General features: G+C 56.3%; 1 protein-coding gene across 4 annotated transcripts in view; it reads right to left on the reverse strand.

Annotated features, from left to right (window-relative positions):
* The window catches only part of CTBP2 (C-terminal binding protein 2), a 122,096-nt gene that overhangs the window by 75,651 nt on the left and 28,184 nt on the right, over nt 1-18,261 (reverse strand). For 2 of the 4 annotated variants that reach the window (XM_037051162.1, XM_037051159.1), the window contains exon 3: nt 2,970-3,076. The exons of 1 other annotated variant lie outside the window; for it this stretch is intronic. The gene's annotated coding sequence lies outside the window, so the exon portion shown is untranslated. Of the gene's footprint in view, nt 1-2,944; nt 3,077-18,261 lie in introns of all 4 variants that reach the window. One more of the 4 variants, XM_037051160.1, reaches the window with a different exon arrangement.

An 18,261-nucleotide genomic window follows, 5' to 3' on the forward strand; every position in this document is an offset into this window, starting at 1 on the left:
AAATGCCCAGCCCTGCCCGCACAGGTGAGCTCAGATTCGGAGCTGACGGCCATGGGCCCGTGGGAGCCTGGAGGGTTTCTCTCCATCACCCCAGCACCCACACTGGAACTGACCCCCCCCCAAACCCAGACCCACGGGGAAGGGCTCTCAGAGCCTAGTCAACGCCAGCACACGGGGTCCAAGGAAGGAAACTGGCCAGAGCCAGAGAGGAGGCAAACGCTGGCCTCCAAAGACAGGACTCAATGTGTGCGTTGAGAGGGGCCACCACGACTCACTCACAAGTACGTCCACGGTTCCCCCAAAACACGGTCAAGGGTATTTCTAGTCTCGAGCCGGCTCCAATGTTGAGATCTGTGGGACAGCTCAGACACCCCAGGCGGCTCTGATGCGTGACCCTACAGAGGCCATGCAAGCCCTCAGGCCGCCCTGGGAAAGTGTCCCGGCTACTGCATTACATTACATCCTCAAAGGTGGGGATCTCTGAGACTGTCCCAGTCCAATGCCTCAAATCACAAGCAACAGCTCCACAGGCCTACATGAGGTGACCACCAGCAGCCAGCCAGCTCCAGCGGTGGCCCCAGGGAGAGTGAGACCTCATCTCAGGGCCACAACCCACCCTGCTGACGGTTCAGGCTAGATGTGGCTCAGCTGCCCACCCCCCCCCAAGNATAAGAGGTGTGCGACACCGTTGAACGAGGACACACTCAAAATGACCGAGACACCAACCGCATGATCTAAGAGGTTCTGGCACCTCCCAGCTCTGCCCTTGCAAGGCTGTGACTCTTCTCGGGTTTTGTTTTTCATCTACTTTCTCTCCTCTGTTCATGTTTAAAAAAAACCAAACACCATCACCTGTCCATCCACACAGGGTCCCTCCTCACCCTGCAACCGAAGATGCCCCTAGTGTGGCCACATATCGGCTGCATGGGGCCTTGTCCATGATGTACTGGACACAGTGCTGAGCCACAGATAAGACGGGGCCCCAAGGGTTTACGCATACTTCCTGGGGACCTGCGAGAGGCCCGCCCTGTCAGTGTGGGCCAGGGCGGGTGGGGTGACGGCAAGCCCACTCCCTGGCGGGGCCTCCGTGCCCCAGGACTCCAGCAGGAAGCGTGCTATAACCTCATTCCCGCACTGGACGCATTTTCGCGCCAGCCTCCCCAGGGAGCAAGACCACGCTTCAACCAGCTCCCACAGCGGCCGGGTGTGAGGTCGAGTCCAGTGGAAACGCTGTCACTCAGCCATCGGGGCCATTTGAATGGTCATTTCAGCCTTCTGCTACCATGCCCACATTATCTTGAGAGGAAGGCAAGTTTCTCCAGCCCATTGTGTCTGTGATGTGTACAGAGCATGGCTCTTCGGTGTCAGCTATGCGGACGAAATGCCCAGCCCTGCCCCCACAGGTGAGCTCAGATTCGGAGCTGACGGCCATGGGCCCGTGGGAGCCTGGAGGGTTTCTCTCCATCACCCCAGCACCCACAACTGGAACTGACCCCCCCCAAAACCAGACCCACGGGGAAGGGCTCTCAGAGCCTAGTCAACGCCAGCACACGGGGTCCAAGGAAGGAAACTGGCCAGAGTCAGAGAGGAGGCAAACGCTGGCCTCCAAAGACAGGACTCAATGTGTGCGTTGAGAGGGGCCACCACGACTCACTCACAAGTACGTCCAGGGTTCCCCCAAAACACGGTCAAGGGTATTTCTAGTCTCGAGCCGGCTCCAATGTTGAGATCTGTAGGACAGCTCAGACACCCTAGGCGGCTCTGATGTGTGACCTACAGAGGCCATGCAAGCCCTCAGGCCGCCCTGGGAAAGTGTCCCGGCTACTGCATTACATTACATCCTCAAAGGTGGGGATCTCTGAGACTGTCCCAGTCCAATGCCTCAAATCACAAGCAACAGCTCCACAGGCCTACATGAGGTGACCACCAGCAGCCAGCCAGCTCCAGCGGTGGCCCCAGGGACAGTGAGACCTCATCTCAGGGCCACAACCCACCCTGCTGACGGTTCAGGCTAGATGTGGCTCAGCTGCCCACCCCCCCCCAAGGGCGCAGTGGTAAGCCCGGCCTAAGGCCTCAGCGGTGAACCTGACCTTTCCTTAGACCAGACTCCGTCCCATTGAACACTGCAGGGAGCAAGCCCCAGGGTCTGACAGAAAAGACACTGAGGACTTTTGCGCACACTCTTTTTTTCTTGCTGTAAAATGATGTTGTGAGCTCAAGGAGAAAACCATTTTGTAAAGCACGATAAAAATCAGTCATGTCTGAGAAGTGGCCACTTTGAGACTGTGAGTAAGATCCAGGTTTTGTGAAAACTGGCTGCTGCCAGCGTGTTGAAGGGGACTCGGAACCCCCGCTCCCCACTGCTACAGAGGGACTGCACTCCCTCCGTCGGCATGTTCTCAACCACACTCCCAACGGGCGCAGACAGGACTGATGCTCTGCCCCCCGCCCACATCCCGACCCACCCCACCATAAAAAAACAGTCTGTGCGCCAGACATCCTGGGGCTGGCAACCCCTCCAAAACCTAGGTTCACTGAATTCACGTCGCCCTCAGCACTCGAGCGGCTTGAGGTGGGGGGTGGGGGTGGGGCGGGCGGGCCCTGTTTCCCTAACTCATTTGTATTCTTTGTAGTATGTCAAGGAGCCCTACCTAACTCGGCTCCCACCCTGACTCGAGTTTCTCACAGCACCATTTCCGTTGACTTATCTTTACGGCGGCAGCGGCAGCAACAACCATCACTCCACACCGAACTATATTGCTTCAGAGTTAATTACATGTATTTTACTTCTGATAAATGAAAATACCAGATGCAATTAACTGAAAGGCAGTCAATACATACTAGACATCGCCATGAAACACCCAGAGGCTGCCGGCAATCCATAGTCATCAGTTAATTGAAAACACATTCCAAAGGGGATTTTTGGGAAATCGGAACTTTTTACCTGGAGATACTTTCCAGCGACTCACCGATATAAGTCTGTGTACACACTCGGAACTCACACGACGGGCTGTCTGTCCGTCTGTCCAAGGGAAACCAGCTTCACTGGCTCGCAACCATTTCAGGCGATGGAACCCTGGAAGCAGAGCGAACCCGGTCAGTGGAGCCAAGGCAGGTGTTTGGTCGTTTGCACCGGGCACTCCCTTAACTGCGGTTTTCCAACGCCACTGACTCCGAGTGGCCACAGATCATTAAATGGTTTCCCTAAAAATACTATTTGTCTTCAGCCACAACGCAGATCAAATCAAACGGGACAGCACCGGAACGAATGAACCCTCTCCATCTCTTGTCACGTTGAAGCCGAGTGTGCCACCCAGAAGGTGACACTGTGTCAGCGCCATGAAAACGGCTCNAAGGCAGGTGTTTGGTCGTTTGCACCGGGCCCTCCTTTAACTGCGGTTTTCCAACGCCACCGACTCCGAGTGGCCACAGATCATTAAATGGTTTCCCTAAAAATACTATTTGTCTTCAGCCACAACGCAGATCAAATCAAACGGGACAGCACCGGAACGAATGAACCCTCTCCATCTCTTGTCACGTTGAAGCCGAGTGTGCCACCCAGAAGGTGACACTGTGTCAGCGCCATGAAAACGGCTCCGAGCTCCCTTTACACCCCCAGGTAGCCAGCGAGGGGCCCAACCGACCTGCACCAGCAAGCACACAGCACCGCCAGCTGCCTGAGCAGCCCGGGACCAGACAGTGCAGTTGGAGAGGCCGAGGATTCTCAGAGCCATTAGCATAAATGCTGACAACTGTTAATCCACAGTAACTCTGATTAACGGTTGCAGTTGTCCATTAATAGCAGGCATTTTAACTTACCACTGAAATTGATTACTCAGTTAAGAATCCAATCCTGATGTTCAATAAAATTGCACTTTCTCGGCAAATGCAATATGAAAAGAGGTGATGCATTGAACAGAACTCACATCCATTTTCCTGTACGTGGATGAAGAGCAAGTGCATGGGTCCTTCGCGTAATCTGACCATTTCCTGTCCACCCAGAGCTGCAAGGGGGCAAGAGGGAAAGGCAAAGCCCTGGGCCGCAGACAGGGCCAAGTGTCTTTTCTGTGGCTTTCCCCCTAGGAGCAACTGGACCTTCGATGGCCAGGCACGTGTGCCCAGGGTGCGAGATGGCCCTCCTCATTGTCTGTGGAGAAGGAGGGCGGTGGCTCATGGGAACGCACTGCTGAGCCGACCGGCTAGGCCACGCCTTCCTCACCATCGGCCAGGATTCTGAGGGCTGATTACTATTTTCTAAATGCACTGTGACCAGCTCCCCTGCTACACTCTACTTTCCCAACCCTTCAAACCCTGGAAAACTAGAGTTTCTTAATACAGTTCCTTCTCTTTCGAAACAGCCTTGGGATCCAACCCTGAGACTGTCTGTCCCCCAGACTGCAGAGCAAATCAGACAGGAGCCGCAGCACCACGCAGGTCCTCCAGCCCAGTCCGCATCCTTCCGCTCAGCGTGGAGTGGCAGGACACTCAGAGCCGTGACACCAGCTGCTCCTCTTCACGCTCAGACCCTTGTCAGGGGCAGGGACGGGCCGGAAGACGTAGTTGGGAAGGGTGGCCTCTACTGTCACAGCCACTGTACAGCCAAGGTCCAGAAGAAATCTGCCCCCCCCAATTTTCCAGTTCAGGCTAAGGGGGGCAGAGACACCCCAGCCTCCTCTGGGCCAAGGAGGATGGGACAGGCAGGGGTTCTCTGTGGTCCCCAGCCTCTGATGACACCGTAGTTTCATGTTGACTGAGCACCCACTGCAGCCAAGGAGCCGCCCCTCTGAGGTGGTGGCAGCTCGCCCTTTGAAACCTGGCTTGTCCACGCCTCCTCCTGACACCTCCCTGTGGAGGCCCGGCTGCTGCCCGCCCTTCCTGGCTCTGGGTCTCTCCAGGTTCAATGCCCTGGTTGCATTTTCTTCATCTCTGCATTTCTGCATGCCCGGAACGCAGTAGGAAATCAAATATTTAATGAATTGCCTAGTGGGATTTACGCCCCCGAGCAGCGTGGCCTGTCCTGGCATCCACGGGCTTTCATTTCCCTTCCACTTCCAAGGCTCTCAGCAGCAAACACCCATATGTTGGTGGGCAAGCACGGATGCAAACGGGTTTTCAAGTATGCAAAGACACTATGCATAGGTATAAAACTTCCTGATACACTTGGAATACTTACTACACACACATATGAAATAAAACTCAGTAATGTCTGTAACGTGACTTATTTTTAAACACAGGTCTGAGGAGAAAAGGTTGACCTCGACCCAGTCCCGGTGGTGGGCACCGAGTCTCACTTTGAGATGCTGCACAGTAAAATTAGTTCCACAGGGAACAGACAGCTCTGCCCATGTGGAAGGCTTCACGGAGGAGGTGACACATCATGGAGTTTCCTGAGGGGAATTTGAAAGCCCCCAGAAGGCTACGCAAGTGCTCGTTTAGCGCCTGGGGACAGTGAAGGGCTTTGAAGACAAGATGTTCAAAGCAGGTGCCCACTAGGCCTGGGAGGGTGGAAGTACTTAAGAAGCCGGGAGGCACAGGAAGGTGGAGATCTCTGACCCACTGGTTCCGCAGAGCCTGGTGACGGCACGCAGCAGAGTGGCCCCGGGGACCGGCTGGGCAGTTTGAGAAATGCCAGGGTAATGCCACAGGACCCGGTGGATTCAAAATCACCCTGTCCCTCAAGCAGCACAGATGGGCAGAGGAGGAGGCCTGGGCTCCAAGGAGAGCACGGGTTCACCTAGAGCCTGCTCCCGGGTTCCGAGGGTCATCCCTCGGGCAATCGCACTTGCACTGCGATGCTGGGCTGCCAAGACGGCAGTGGGCGGGCAGGAGCCACAGCTGCCTGGGCCTCTGCTGTCAGAGACGGAGGAGACAGCACTCACAGGCGAGAGAGTCCCAGGTGACAGGGCCCATTCAGAGAGGTAAGGAAGGTCAGCCCGAGGCCTGCGTACAGCAAGCACTCGATAAATGCTCGTCACCAGCAGATCCGGCACGCAACTCAGGCCAAGGTCATCCTCCTAAGAACCACACCACTCTCTGCCCAAATCCTGAAAAAAGTGATGCGTCTTCGGAATCAGTGTCCCGACCAGGTCACTGAGCAGGGTAACACAGTTTCCCCAACCCAGGAGGGGTGTCCTCGGTGAGAGTCCTGTGCTCGGCTGTGCTCAGAAAAGGCACAGGGGCTGGGCAAGAACCACGTAAAACCCAGCCCTCTCTTACAAACATCCTTGGCACAGACAACGCCATTAGGCCCACGAAGACATGGTGCATGGGTCCTCCGGGAAATGCCCACCAGCCACAGCTTCAAGGCTCCACACAGAAGGGAAACCTGAGCCATAGCTACAGAGAAGGCCAGGCCAGGCCCACCTCACCCCACCCTGAGGGCCTTGCTGATGCCCTAAGACAGCCTGAGGCCCCATGTCCACCCACTCAGCCTTCCTGCTGCACGCACTGGCCCCCTGGCACTGTTTTGGATGCTGGTCTGTGAGAGGCAGGGACCCTAAGCAATGGGACTACGACAGGAGAATGCGTGCTAGGGACCTTCCCCCAACATGCATACACAGCCGGTCCCTCCAACTGTCTCAAGTTCAAAGATGGCAAGGGGGGAAAGGCCACAAGCAGATGTGGAAACCAGAAGTTCACGGAGAAACCAAATGCCCACCCCTGAACACTGATCTGCCTATGCCAGCCAGCAGCCTGGCTGGAAAGACAAACATACACAGACAGAGCATGCCAGGCATTATTAACTCAAGGCCACGGCGACAGCACAGGGGTGTATTCCAGCGGGACACAGCGAGCACCCTGGACCCTAATCCAACACAACGAGGCAAGAGAACTCAGCTCCCTGGGCGCACCCCACCCCCCAGTGCTCACTGGCCCCAGCCTCCCTCAGCAAGTCTCTCAATGGGAGGGTGACCTGGACCCCCCTGAGTCCACTCCTACGGCTCATCAGGGGGTGTGGGTGGGAGGGACTGGCAGAAATCTCTGGGCTGGCTGTTACGCAAGAAAAACTGAGGTCCTCTGCACACCGGGCAGCACACAATCAGTATAGTGGGAGCTGAGACACTCCCACCGGGCCACAGCTGGGCCGGCCCCTCCCAGGATTTGGTCCCACCAACTACTGCCCAATGACAAACAAACCATAGCCATTTGCCCTGAACAATTGCCCTTTATTCAGGAGGAGGAAAGCCACCACCCTAAAAGCGAATTTTTTCCATGTCCCGTACAGCCCACGTTGGCATCCAGACACCGGAGGTCAAATCAACACGTCACTATAACCGCCCCCTGACCAGGTCCAGGAGTTTTGACTGCAGCAAGAAAATAATACCCTCCAGGCAGAAAAATGTACACACAGTTTTTGTAGGAGAACGTTTATGGGCGTTCTGTCATATTAATTGTGTTCAGCTGGTTTTAAGTTTTAAGAATGTGAAAAGACCCAAGAGCCAAGATTTTAGAAATCCCGACTTCAACTACAAGGCCAGCCCGGCGAAAACTGGAAGTGAAGACTCGGAACGCCACCCCTTTCTAAGGAAGACCCAACAGGCGTGTTCCGTGCTGTCCCTCAAGTTGTCCACCAGCGCGCCCGCTCCTCTGCTCCGGCTCCCAGCTTTTCACCTTTGTGCCCTGCAGAGGGCAGGAGGGTTGCAGACGGGTGTGGTGAGCAGGGCGGTGGAGCGGGCTCTAAGCCGCTGCTGGGATGCTCCAGCCACGGAGAAAGGAACAAGACACAAGGGTGCCAGGTTTGGGGGGTGAGGAGCCTTGGAAACAACAGGGAAAATAAACACAGAAAGCAAATCAATAAATGGGTGGTACTGCTCAAGCTTGGCACGGGCCACGTTTGGAAAGAGAACGAGGTTCCGAGAACAGTAGCCCACACACGAGACGACACTATTCTTTGCGTTCCAGCCGTGCTCCCACCCCGCCAATGCCCAGTGGCTGCAGGAGCAAAAGCAGCTGGTCTGAGCAGCAGCCGAACACTCAGCCCAGAGGCCTGGCTATGTCCCCACCTGCCTGTGGGAAGCTGCCCTCTTCCCTCAGAGAAGACCACAGGAGTGAAAGGGGTCCTCCCTCGAGGGGCCCCAGGTGGAGACCCCGTGACGAACAAACAGGTGTAAGTCAGACACCTGCAGGCGTCTCATCCATGGTCTTCCCTGGTTCCAAGTACCACTGAACGAGGACAGGACCAGGCGAGGTGCAGGCAGCTCTGTGAAATGACGCAGAACCCGCCGAAGGAAGGGGCGGAGGGAGAGACGGGCGCTAAGGACACAGCCCCTTGAACCAGGAGGGCACCTGGAAAGAGCGCCCTGGCTTGGGTGTCATCCCTACCAGAGAGAAGGGGGTGTGGAGAGGAAGAGGCATTCTCTAAGTGCCTCTCCGCCCGGTGCCCCATCAACGCCCTGTTTTGCAAAGGGCACAGGGTCCAGCAGTGAGCCCGGCCCTCCAGGTGCTCAGTGCAGCAACCCAAAACCTCTGTGCTGACACTCTGTCAATAGGGACACAGGGGCTGAACACCCCTACCCACGGTGCAGGGAGGAGAGGCCCCCCCCCCAGAAGATTCTACCTCTGGGGAGAAATGAGTGGTCAATACTGACATAGAAAGGAGAAACCATCTAAGATGCCAAATAAAGAGGAAACAGTTGAGTAGCCCGCCCTCCTGATCAGCTGCATACACACGGCCATCGCATCACACCCACAGGTTCACGTGCTGTCCTCAATAGATCATCCTTCCTCAATTCAAACACGTGCACCAACGTGGGAAAAGCACGTACAGGTGAAGTGGGAAAACTAACAGAAAATACAGAGTAGGCCGAATCTTACACATAAATTGTAAAATACTCTTTAAGCAGTGAACGCCATTTTTGGTATGTACATATATGCACGAGGCATGAAATACACCCGGAGTGGAGAAAGCTATTTCTCCATGCTAAGGTTAAAGGTGACGTTTAAAATATGTCTTTCAGATCAGAAGACTGTTTTGTTCTTTTAATTCCCCCCCACGCTTCCCCGTATTTATCCATTTTCTTGAAACAGATGTCCGACAACCTGGAAAATGCGCAGGAAAGTGCCATGGCCTCCCATGCCAGGACAGAGGGGGCTGAGCTGGCGGCGCAGACGCAGGACCAGTCAGGTTCCAGTTGCCTCTGCCTGCCTGGCCTAGGTGGTGGGCTTTGAAGATGTGACGTAACCCACCATTATGCACATTAGACTTAATACAGAAGGGAGTCTGTCTCGGGGATCCCAATGTGCAAGTCTGTGAGTTCCTGTGACCTGTGAGCATGGGCACGGGGGCACCCGCACAACGGAGAGAGGTTCAGCACCTGTCCCCGCCCCGCCCCCAGGGCCCACTGGGGCAACACAGGCCACGGCAGGCTGGGCTTCTCAACTGGCTCCAGCCAAGTTCTTGGCCACAGATTCCACTGCAGAAGGAGCAGGAAGAAGCATTAACAAAAGAAAAAAGAAAAAAAAGTGCAGCCAGACTTGAAGACCGAGTGGTGAGCCCACAAGTCCCGATGCATCATCGCTGTGCAGCAGAGTGATCAGCTTTGCGTTGGATGGGCCGCGTGCAGAGCACCGGGAATCAGCCCTTGGGATCCTGGCTGCCCCGCTGTGACCTCAGCCCCCTCCCTCAGAGCCCTGGAGAAGGCGCCGACTGCTCCCCTGTGCTCGGACCGCCCAGGCGGGCAGCTCCACGGGTGCAAGGGCAGAGGCCAATGTTGACCCAGGAGATCTGACACGCACTACCAGTGAGGGTGGCTTGAGTGAGGCCGTGAGTAGCCTAGAAAAACTCCCCTACCTTCAGCTTCTCTTCCTCGCCAAAGACCGCCAAACCTGACCCTCAGTAGCCCCTCTAGCCCCTCCTTCAAGAACCCTGAGCAACACTGGCTGGCACCTTGGACGCACCCAACCAGCTGCTCTTGGTGTTTCACAGCATGTCACTAATGTGACCAGGCAAGTCCAAGAACCCAGAGTCCGAGGGAAATGGGGTTCTGCTGTACTTCAAACTAAGTCAAGAACCCATACCTCAAGGTTTGGGGGAGTCTCCGATTTAAAAGGAAGCACACCACTGCCGTCCAACAGGGCGGAGGCTGGGCCTGCAGCACAGATGAGTCAGTGTGTGAGACCTACTCACGGGGCGGGGCGGGGCCCAGAGCAGAGCACGAAGAGAAACCGCACACGCCAGTGTGAGCAAAGCACCGCACTGCACCCGAAGGACGGGCCACAGCCCAACATGTATTTCCTCCTCTTGGGAAAACACGTCTTAAGACTAAACCTCAGAGCCAAACAAGACCTCAGAAGGCGTCTGTCTCACTGAGAAACAGGGAACCAGGGCCCAAGCCCACCGGCCAGGGGAACAGAGGGAGTGTGTGTTCTCGGTCCATTCTGCTCCCCTCCCAACACTCAGTCAGAACTCCTTCCCAGAGGCGTGAGCCCCCAGCTGCCTCGGACCCACACCAGGAGAGCCCTGCCCATCTGACCAGAGTGAGACCACCTGGTCATGATGGGCACAGAGGCTGCACCCCTTCAGCAGAGGAATCTAGGACACAGAGAAAGGCCAAACACCAGCCCAGCCTGGGGCCCACCCAGCTGGTCACCCCCCACCGCCCAACACTAGGGGGCGATTTCTGTCCAGGCACTTCCCAGGTCCCAGTGGACCAGGCAGCAAGACCACTCAACAGTGGTCAAAAAAGACCACTCTTTTCCTAGTCTGGGCCTAGGAAAAGACCACGGGGCCCCTGGAGAGCTTATGCACAGGCTCCTGATTTGCTGGCATCAGGTAAACAACCCTGGGAGCACAGAACCAGCTGCCACCCGCACCAGAGCACTTGGGGCATTTCACTGGCCCTCACTAGTCCCCCAAATACAGACGAGCGCTCAGCACATGTGCACAGGGCTCACAACCCACAAACACTGCCTCACTCGTGTGATGGATATTAGGACACGCGTGTGTGTATATTCAAAACCCAGGGCCACTGTGCTTCCTGAAGGAAGGACCCGTCCAAACCTCGGTCTGAAACGACGTTCTCGGGACTCATAACTGTACAGGGAAGCAGGCCACAGCCACACAGGTGCCCAAGTTTCCTCCAGAAAAGGCCGTACGGCCGCCGCACAGGGCTACGAACAAACCAAACTGCAACGTCCCGAAACCCTTTCTCCCATGTCCTGGCTGTGCACAGTATTTCAGTCCGTGCTGTGCAAAACGCACACAACCCAGGCAAGTAAGACTCAGCGGGTGCAGGGGGCTCTCTGCAGCTCCCCAGCCGGGCCACACCCACGAGGCCCGGCCGCTCCGAACTCCCCCCAGAAGTTCAGGGAGAGATGGGCCAGCTATGTGGGGGCCAGAGACACCAGTTCCTCTGCACACCAAGCACGGCGGGCTGCTCTGCGGCTCTCAGGTCTCCAGGGTCCTGGTCTGACACCGAGTCAAGACCCTTCAGAATGAACGGGCTGTCCCTCACCAAGGAAAAGGGATGGCGCAGTGACGCATGCCACGATGCCACGAATCTCAAAGGGAACTGTCCCGTGTGAAAACCAACTCTGCCTGCCTGCACTTATGGGACAGTCTTAAAGATGGGGAGCAGATGGGCGACGATCAGGGTCAGGGGCCGGGACGGCGGCCAGCTCCATGTACAGCTGTGCGTGTCCGCTGTGACCTGTGCTGGCCACCAACGTGGGTGTGGCTATGGACAGAAAACAGCGGGTCCCTGGGGCGAAGGGACCATTCTGTGTCCTGACCATGGCGGTGCACATGGAGCACACAGGTGCTACACTTGCACAGCAGTGGACATGCACCCACATGAACGCAACACGGGAAATCTGACCACATATGGAGTCCATCCATGTCCACTTCCTGGTCATGTTACTGACACTGTGAAACACGTCCTCACTGGGGAGACTGGGTCAAGGGCCCACTTCCCCGACACCCACTGCGATCCCAGAGTGCCTCAAACCACCAGTGTAATTACAAAACCGACAGGCAGGTTTAGCCCCTTTGGGGTTTGTCTGGCTAGCAGTAACCAGTGTAGAGGGCAATCCCCGTCTCCAGTGGACTTGGCGTGGAAGCAGCTGGCCCTGCCTGTGGGCACCGGGATCAGCAGCCAGTGCCGCTGGTGCCCGGCAGCCCACCTCTGCCCCAGAGGCCGAGCTCCTGGCTCCTGAACCCTGACCTTCTCCACTGCACTTGGCAAAGAAGCCGGCTGCGTAAGTTCTTTCCTGGGAACGGGAAACGTGGACTAGTTTCTCCTCCAAGCTGCTGCCAGGATCCCTATTTGGTTTCTCCGTGAACTTCTGGTTTCCACATCTGCCAGATCCCTGGCTCCCCAGGGTCCCATCCAAGGGAAGGCATGGCACCCGCCCTGCCAGCAGCCCTGGAGCAGACGGAGAGCCAGGCCCTGGGCTGCACTGTGCCCGCAAGTGGGCACATGGGCATCAGACTCCAGGGCTCCCTGCCCCAGCCTGGCCAAATCGAAACTACAGGCAGCAGGCTGGAACCGGCCAAGACCGTCCCAGGCTGACGCACGCGGCTGCGCGCTGGGCTGGCTGCCTTCCAACACCTGGCTCCCTCAGAGAAAGTTCTGGAGCTGGGGTGTCCTGGCAGACCCCCAGGGTTAGGGCTGAGCCACTGCGAGCCCCGCCTGTCCAGCTCCCTGGCCAGTGCCCTTGAACGCGCCGTCAGCATTTGCAACAGAACTCCTCACGCCGCATCACCCAGACGGTCTTCCATGGCACTCTGCCTCTGCCCTTCCAGATCCCCCCCCACATCTCTGTAACTGCCTGCAGAGCCCAAGAAGCATCTTTGTGGATTCCGCCTTTAACATCTGCAGGGTCATTGTCTTCAATTCGCTCACGCCTCCCAGGGACATAACAGAAGTACCGCTCCTCTCCCCAAAAAGCGCCTCCAGGCACAAGTGTGCAGATGACAACTTATTTCTGTGATGAGACTTTCCCCCCAGATTCTATAAACCCTTAAACAGTCGTTTAGTCCAAAAGCTGCACTGCCTCCCCATCACCAACACTGCCAGCTTCAAGGCTGAAGGCACAACCAGCGACTCTCCCATGGGAATCAAAGTCGCAGTCCACATAAATTAAATATATAACCTGATTAACCATGTTTATGTCTCCACAATGACATTTAAAACAGAAGTAATCATTTTCTTTCCTCAAAGAAAAACTCTTTCAAATCCAACTCAGAGCTGTCAAGCCTGTCTCCTGCTACAGATCTCTTAAATGTCACGCACCTTCAAAGGGGACAGCTGTCTCCTTTCCAGCGTGCAACTGCGAATACTGCGTCTGAATCAGGCTGGGATGAAGACCCTGCTGGCATTCATCCCGAGGCGGAGAGGCTCCCACCCCTTCCCCGCGGCGAAGGAGTGCAGCAGCCCGCCCCTCGCTGCCCAGACACTCCGCAGTGGCCGGTGTCACTGCGCTCGGCCGGCAGGCTGCCTGCAAACCACAGGGCCCAACTCCAAGTCACACCCCTAATGCCTTAAGGGGGCAAGGGTGTCCCCTCGGGATTCCTAGTGTCCCTCCCAGACACCTTGATTGCTCTGTGCAGCCCGGGCTGGGCACAGCGTCCCGGCCCGATCCTAAGACAGGGCTCATCAGAGGCAAAGAGTGCCTTGCACTCGCTCTCCTAAGTCAGTGACCTACATATTCGATCGCTTACTCTCCAACTTGGTAGCAAACACTGTGCCTGCTGTATTTACACACGGAGCTCGGATGGAGCTCTCTACTGAAACCCTTAGAGATATAGAGAAGCCTTGTACTCCAGCCCCCCCGCCCCGTTCTCCTTAGGGAACGTAAGTCTCGTCAGAACTGAGGGTTCAGGAACTCTGGAGGGAACAGTATGGCCCATGCCTCCACCCCTCCAGTAGGGAGGCGCTGGGTGTCATCCTTTCTGTAGAAGCAATCAGGAGCAGCAACCCGCCGCGACAGCCGCAAGGGGAGCCTGGTTTGCCCGTGCCCCAGCTGCAGGCAAGGGGCAAGAGCTCAGAGGGTAAAGAGACCCAACGACATCAAGCCAGGTAAGTGTGGGCAACAAGTCTGTCACACATCGAGTGTCCAAACGCCCCCTAACATCGGAACCCTGGGATTCGGACCCACACCCAAATAACCTTGGAGCCTGCAGCAAAAGGCACAGAGACCTCTCAGGGTCTGTGGGAGGAGGGTCAGCTTGTCACTGCGCGTCTCTGATTATGTTGCAGGAATGCGACAGAGTGTGACCAAGTGCCCTGAGCCCCCAACCTGTGTTGGGGGAGGAGGAAAGTCCAAAGACCATCTGAAGGGGCATCACAGCAGAGGCTGAGACGGAACAGAAGGAACACACGGACCCACACAGGTTCCTTCCTCCCAGGGGGGCTGCTCGGGGGCGGGGGGGAGGGGAGAGGCCATGGACCCTTGCAGACTCCAGGAAACCTTGTGAATGGACTGCAGTGGGCAGCCTGGGAGAGGGCCGGGGTGGGCGGGCTGCACTCCACCACCAAGGCCCAGAGCTGGGCCAGAGCACTGGAACCTCCGTGGCAGACACCTACCTCCCTGCCCTGTCCAACCGTGTAACCTCAGGCAAGTGACTGTGCCCCTCAGAGACCAAGCGGGCACAAGTGCAAGGGCGGAATGCCACCTGGAGGCTCGGCACTTTTCTGACTCGAGTTCTAATTCCACATAAAATAGGAAGTTGTGGAACTCAACAGAAGCCAGTTCTCAAAACCACCAGGGCTTGAAAGAAATCGAGGGTGAAAAAGAAGAGTTATAAAGGGGGCTTCCTTTTGTTCTGAGTCAGGTTAACTTCCCTTCCTTGGGAGGTAAACTCCACACATCGCGTGTGGACGGGGAGGGCCAGCAAATACCACTCATGAGGCCAGACCCTCCGACACACCAGCAGAAGCCGACCACGAAGCCAGAAACCCTGGACGGACCACAGAGTGGAGGGGCCAGGCTGGGCAATCAGTAAGATGTGCTTTCCCAGTGCCAGCTGCCCAGGCCCCGGCGTGATTCGTGGAGCTTGCTGTCAGCCCTTCCTTCTAATCCCCCCCGCCCCCTGCTGCCTGTCTATATACATTCCACACCCACACGCCCAAGAGCCTGGGGGACCCCCAACAGTCACAGCCAGCAGCCTCTTCTCAGGGGCCAACTATCTCCCCAGCTGCCCCCCTCTCCCGCACATACAGGGGTGCACATGCACGCGAGCGCACCCCTGGATGGGCTCCCTGCAGAACGACTGTCCCTGAATCGTCCCTCCACTGTGCTGCTGGCTTTTTCTGGTGGACTCGGGCAGAAGCAGCTGTGAGAACCCAGGCCTGACACTTGTTACCAGACCACATTCAGTGGCAGAACTCGCTCTCCCAGGACATGGCTCCCTAATGAGTCACTTCTCTTTGTGACCATCGCAAGGACACGCATTGTTTCCGTAAATTCAGAGATGTTCCACTTATGGTGTCCCTGTTCACAGCCAACTCTCCTGGTATCTGTGGTTGCTCTGTTTGCATTTTTAAAAAACATGTTTTTTGATTTTAGACAAAAAGAAACATCCACGTGAAAGAGAAACATCAACTGCTTGCCTCCCCCGTGCCCCCCGACTGGAGATGGAACCCACGACCACCTATTTTCTCCTGGTGCACAGGACGCTCCAACCGAATGAGCCACACCAGCCAGGGCTGTGTTTGCATTTTTACCACCTCTGGCCCTTCTCCAGTTTCATCCCCTTATGGGAAACCTATTTTGTTGAGTCCTCCAAGTACTTTCTCAAAAGAGGTAGAATATAAAGAAATGAAATGGAATCCCTGTTCAGGGAGCCCTATAAACCATGTCTCCAGGACCACAAGCCCTCAAGAGTCTCAGAGAAGCCGCCGGCAGCCCTGCCGAGGCCTCCGTGGCCAGCGCCCTCAGACTGCTGAGTCTAGTAGGACAGCCCAGTGCACAGGAGCCTGACCTGTAGGCAGCCACGGAGAACACGTGCTCAGCTGGTGTCCTCAGGCAGACACCAACTAGGAAACCACAGCTCCTGTCAGTTACAGGTAGAGGAAGGCGGGCCTAGCTGCTAACAAGAACCAGGAGCCCACCAGGAAGCTAAGCCCCATCCCCCTCCATTGGGGAGCACGGTGTGTGGGGGGAGGGAGAGGCATGGCCCAGGACAAATCGATAATCGAATAATCATTCTGGATGTCTGGGAAAAGAGAAGCCAAGCAGAACAGCTTGTAGGAATGAAGAGGACAGGGCTCCGTTTTGGGGAGCAGGGGAACCCTACAGCCTGCCCCTCGCTGAGCACTGGAAGGAACAAGGGACAGGAGGGCGCCCCCACCCACTTGCCCTCCACCCCTCACCGCAGAGAGGCAACCTCTTGTTAAATGGTTTAAAATAATAGCTCTGTTTTCCATACATGATTGGTAGCAGTGTAAAATTTTATAGCTGCTTTATAAAACTAAACATACACCTAATTCTACGACTCAGCAATTCCATGTCTAGGAATGTATCCAAGAGAAATGAAAACATATGCCCATAAAAAGACATGTACAAGAATAGTCCACAGTAGCTTTATGCAGAATAGCCAAGGGCTAAAAGCAGCCCGTGCCCATCAGCAGGTGAGTGGGTGTGCAGTGCGGCAAGCGGGTCCCCATGGTGGAACACGACACACCAAGCAACACGGAGCAGGTGATCAATCCAGGCCAGCACATGCACGGACCACAAAAGCATCATGTTGAGTTAAAAAAAAAAAGCATTTGCAAAGCAGTGTGGATGGTGTAAGATACACCTATTTAACACCTCGCGCACACACACACACGTGCATGCATGTGTAACACAGAGTTCATGTTACATCACACCCTAGAACAGGCAAAAATCTATCATGCTAGGGTAAAAAAGTGACTGTCTACAGCAAGCAGGGGTCCCCAACCTCTGGGCCACAGGCTGGGACTGGCCTGGGACTGACAGTAAGGAAAGGGGCCGCACAGCAGGTGGTGAGCTTCACTGAGATGCACCTGAATCATCCCGACACCAACCCCCGACGCTGGTCCCTGGAAAAACTTTCTTCCAGGGGACTGGTCCCTGGTGCCAAAAAAGTTGAGAACCACTGGTCTGAAGTGATCAGAGCCACAGGAGTCGGGCAGCGCCAGAAAAGGCACGAAGGGACTTTCTGGAGTTGCATGCGTGCACCTCTGCCGGCACACGTCCATCGGCACACTCAGGGTCTACGCATGTATGGGACCCTGTGGCCCCACTCCCAGCCCCTGGACGCCTCCCAAGTTTCACCCCAACAGAGAACAAAACCAAAGGAGCCACAAACAAGTCCCCTTTGAGTATAAGTATGGCTGAAGGACTCAGGGGTGGAGCTGGGCGAGGCAGGCAATGCAGCCAAGAACCGTTGCCAAGGAGAGAGGGACTGAAGGACGGATGGACGCATGCACACACGGACAGAGAGCAGCACTATGAGTCAGACCTGGGGCTGGGTACTCGTGTGCTCACCGAACAGTCACGTCTTCTTTGGGGAACCTTCCACACTCAGGTCACTCCACGGAAGTCCCACTGCGCATCAAGGCCCACAGAATTGCTGTGAGGTACCTGCCGTTTCCGTGCGAGCCGGCACCCTGGAGGCCAGGCAAGTGCCCACTGCAACCCGCGTGTGGGCCTATCTCTCCAGGAACAGGTTTTCGGGTCCCAGGAGGCAGGGCCTTGTCTGGGTTTGTGTTAATGCAGGCGAACAGACCAAGAGGTCCCTCCCAGGGGAAAGGTACCTGGGACTGAACCCCAGGGCCGACCCAAAAGGACCCCGGAGCAGCCCGGAGGTCCCCAACACCCCCTTCTCCAGGCATCATCGGGGCAGTGTAGCCTTTTGGCCACAAGCACTCCCAAAGAGCAAAAAGACAGCCACAGCCCGTTGGGAGACCTGCCACTAAATGCCACGTGACTGTAACTGGGCTGTCATTACATGCAGTGTCCCATAAAAGTCAGATGTCCCTGCCTGAAGCTGTGCCCCTCAGCACAGGCCACACACAGGCCACACTCACTGGCCTCTCACATCCCCCAAAAGGCTTTTAAAGGATGAAGTACAGAAAACACTCCCAGTTAAAATACAGTGTGTGGACACTCAGAAGGTCACCAGGGCACCCACTCCACTTTCATTACGGACGTGTCGTCACCCAGCCGAGGCACAGCCACAGGACCGCCACCCGGGGGCCCTCCCACTCCGCCCTGGGCAGGCACAGGGGCCCCACGCCCAGCCCTTGCACTTTGGAGGCCGGCAAACCACGACCAGGGCAGGAAACGGCCTGCTGC

The sequence above is a fragment of the Sturnira hondurensis genome, unplaced genomic scaffold, assembly GCF_014824575.4.
Source record: "Sturnira hondurensis isolate 20B ecotype Veracruz unplaced genomic scaffold, ASM1482457v3 Scaffold0007208, whole genome shotgun sequence".
Classification (NCBI taxonomy): Eukaryota; Metazoa; Chordata; class Mammalia; order Chiroptera; family Phyllostomidae; genus Sturnira; species Sturnira hondurensis.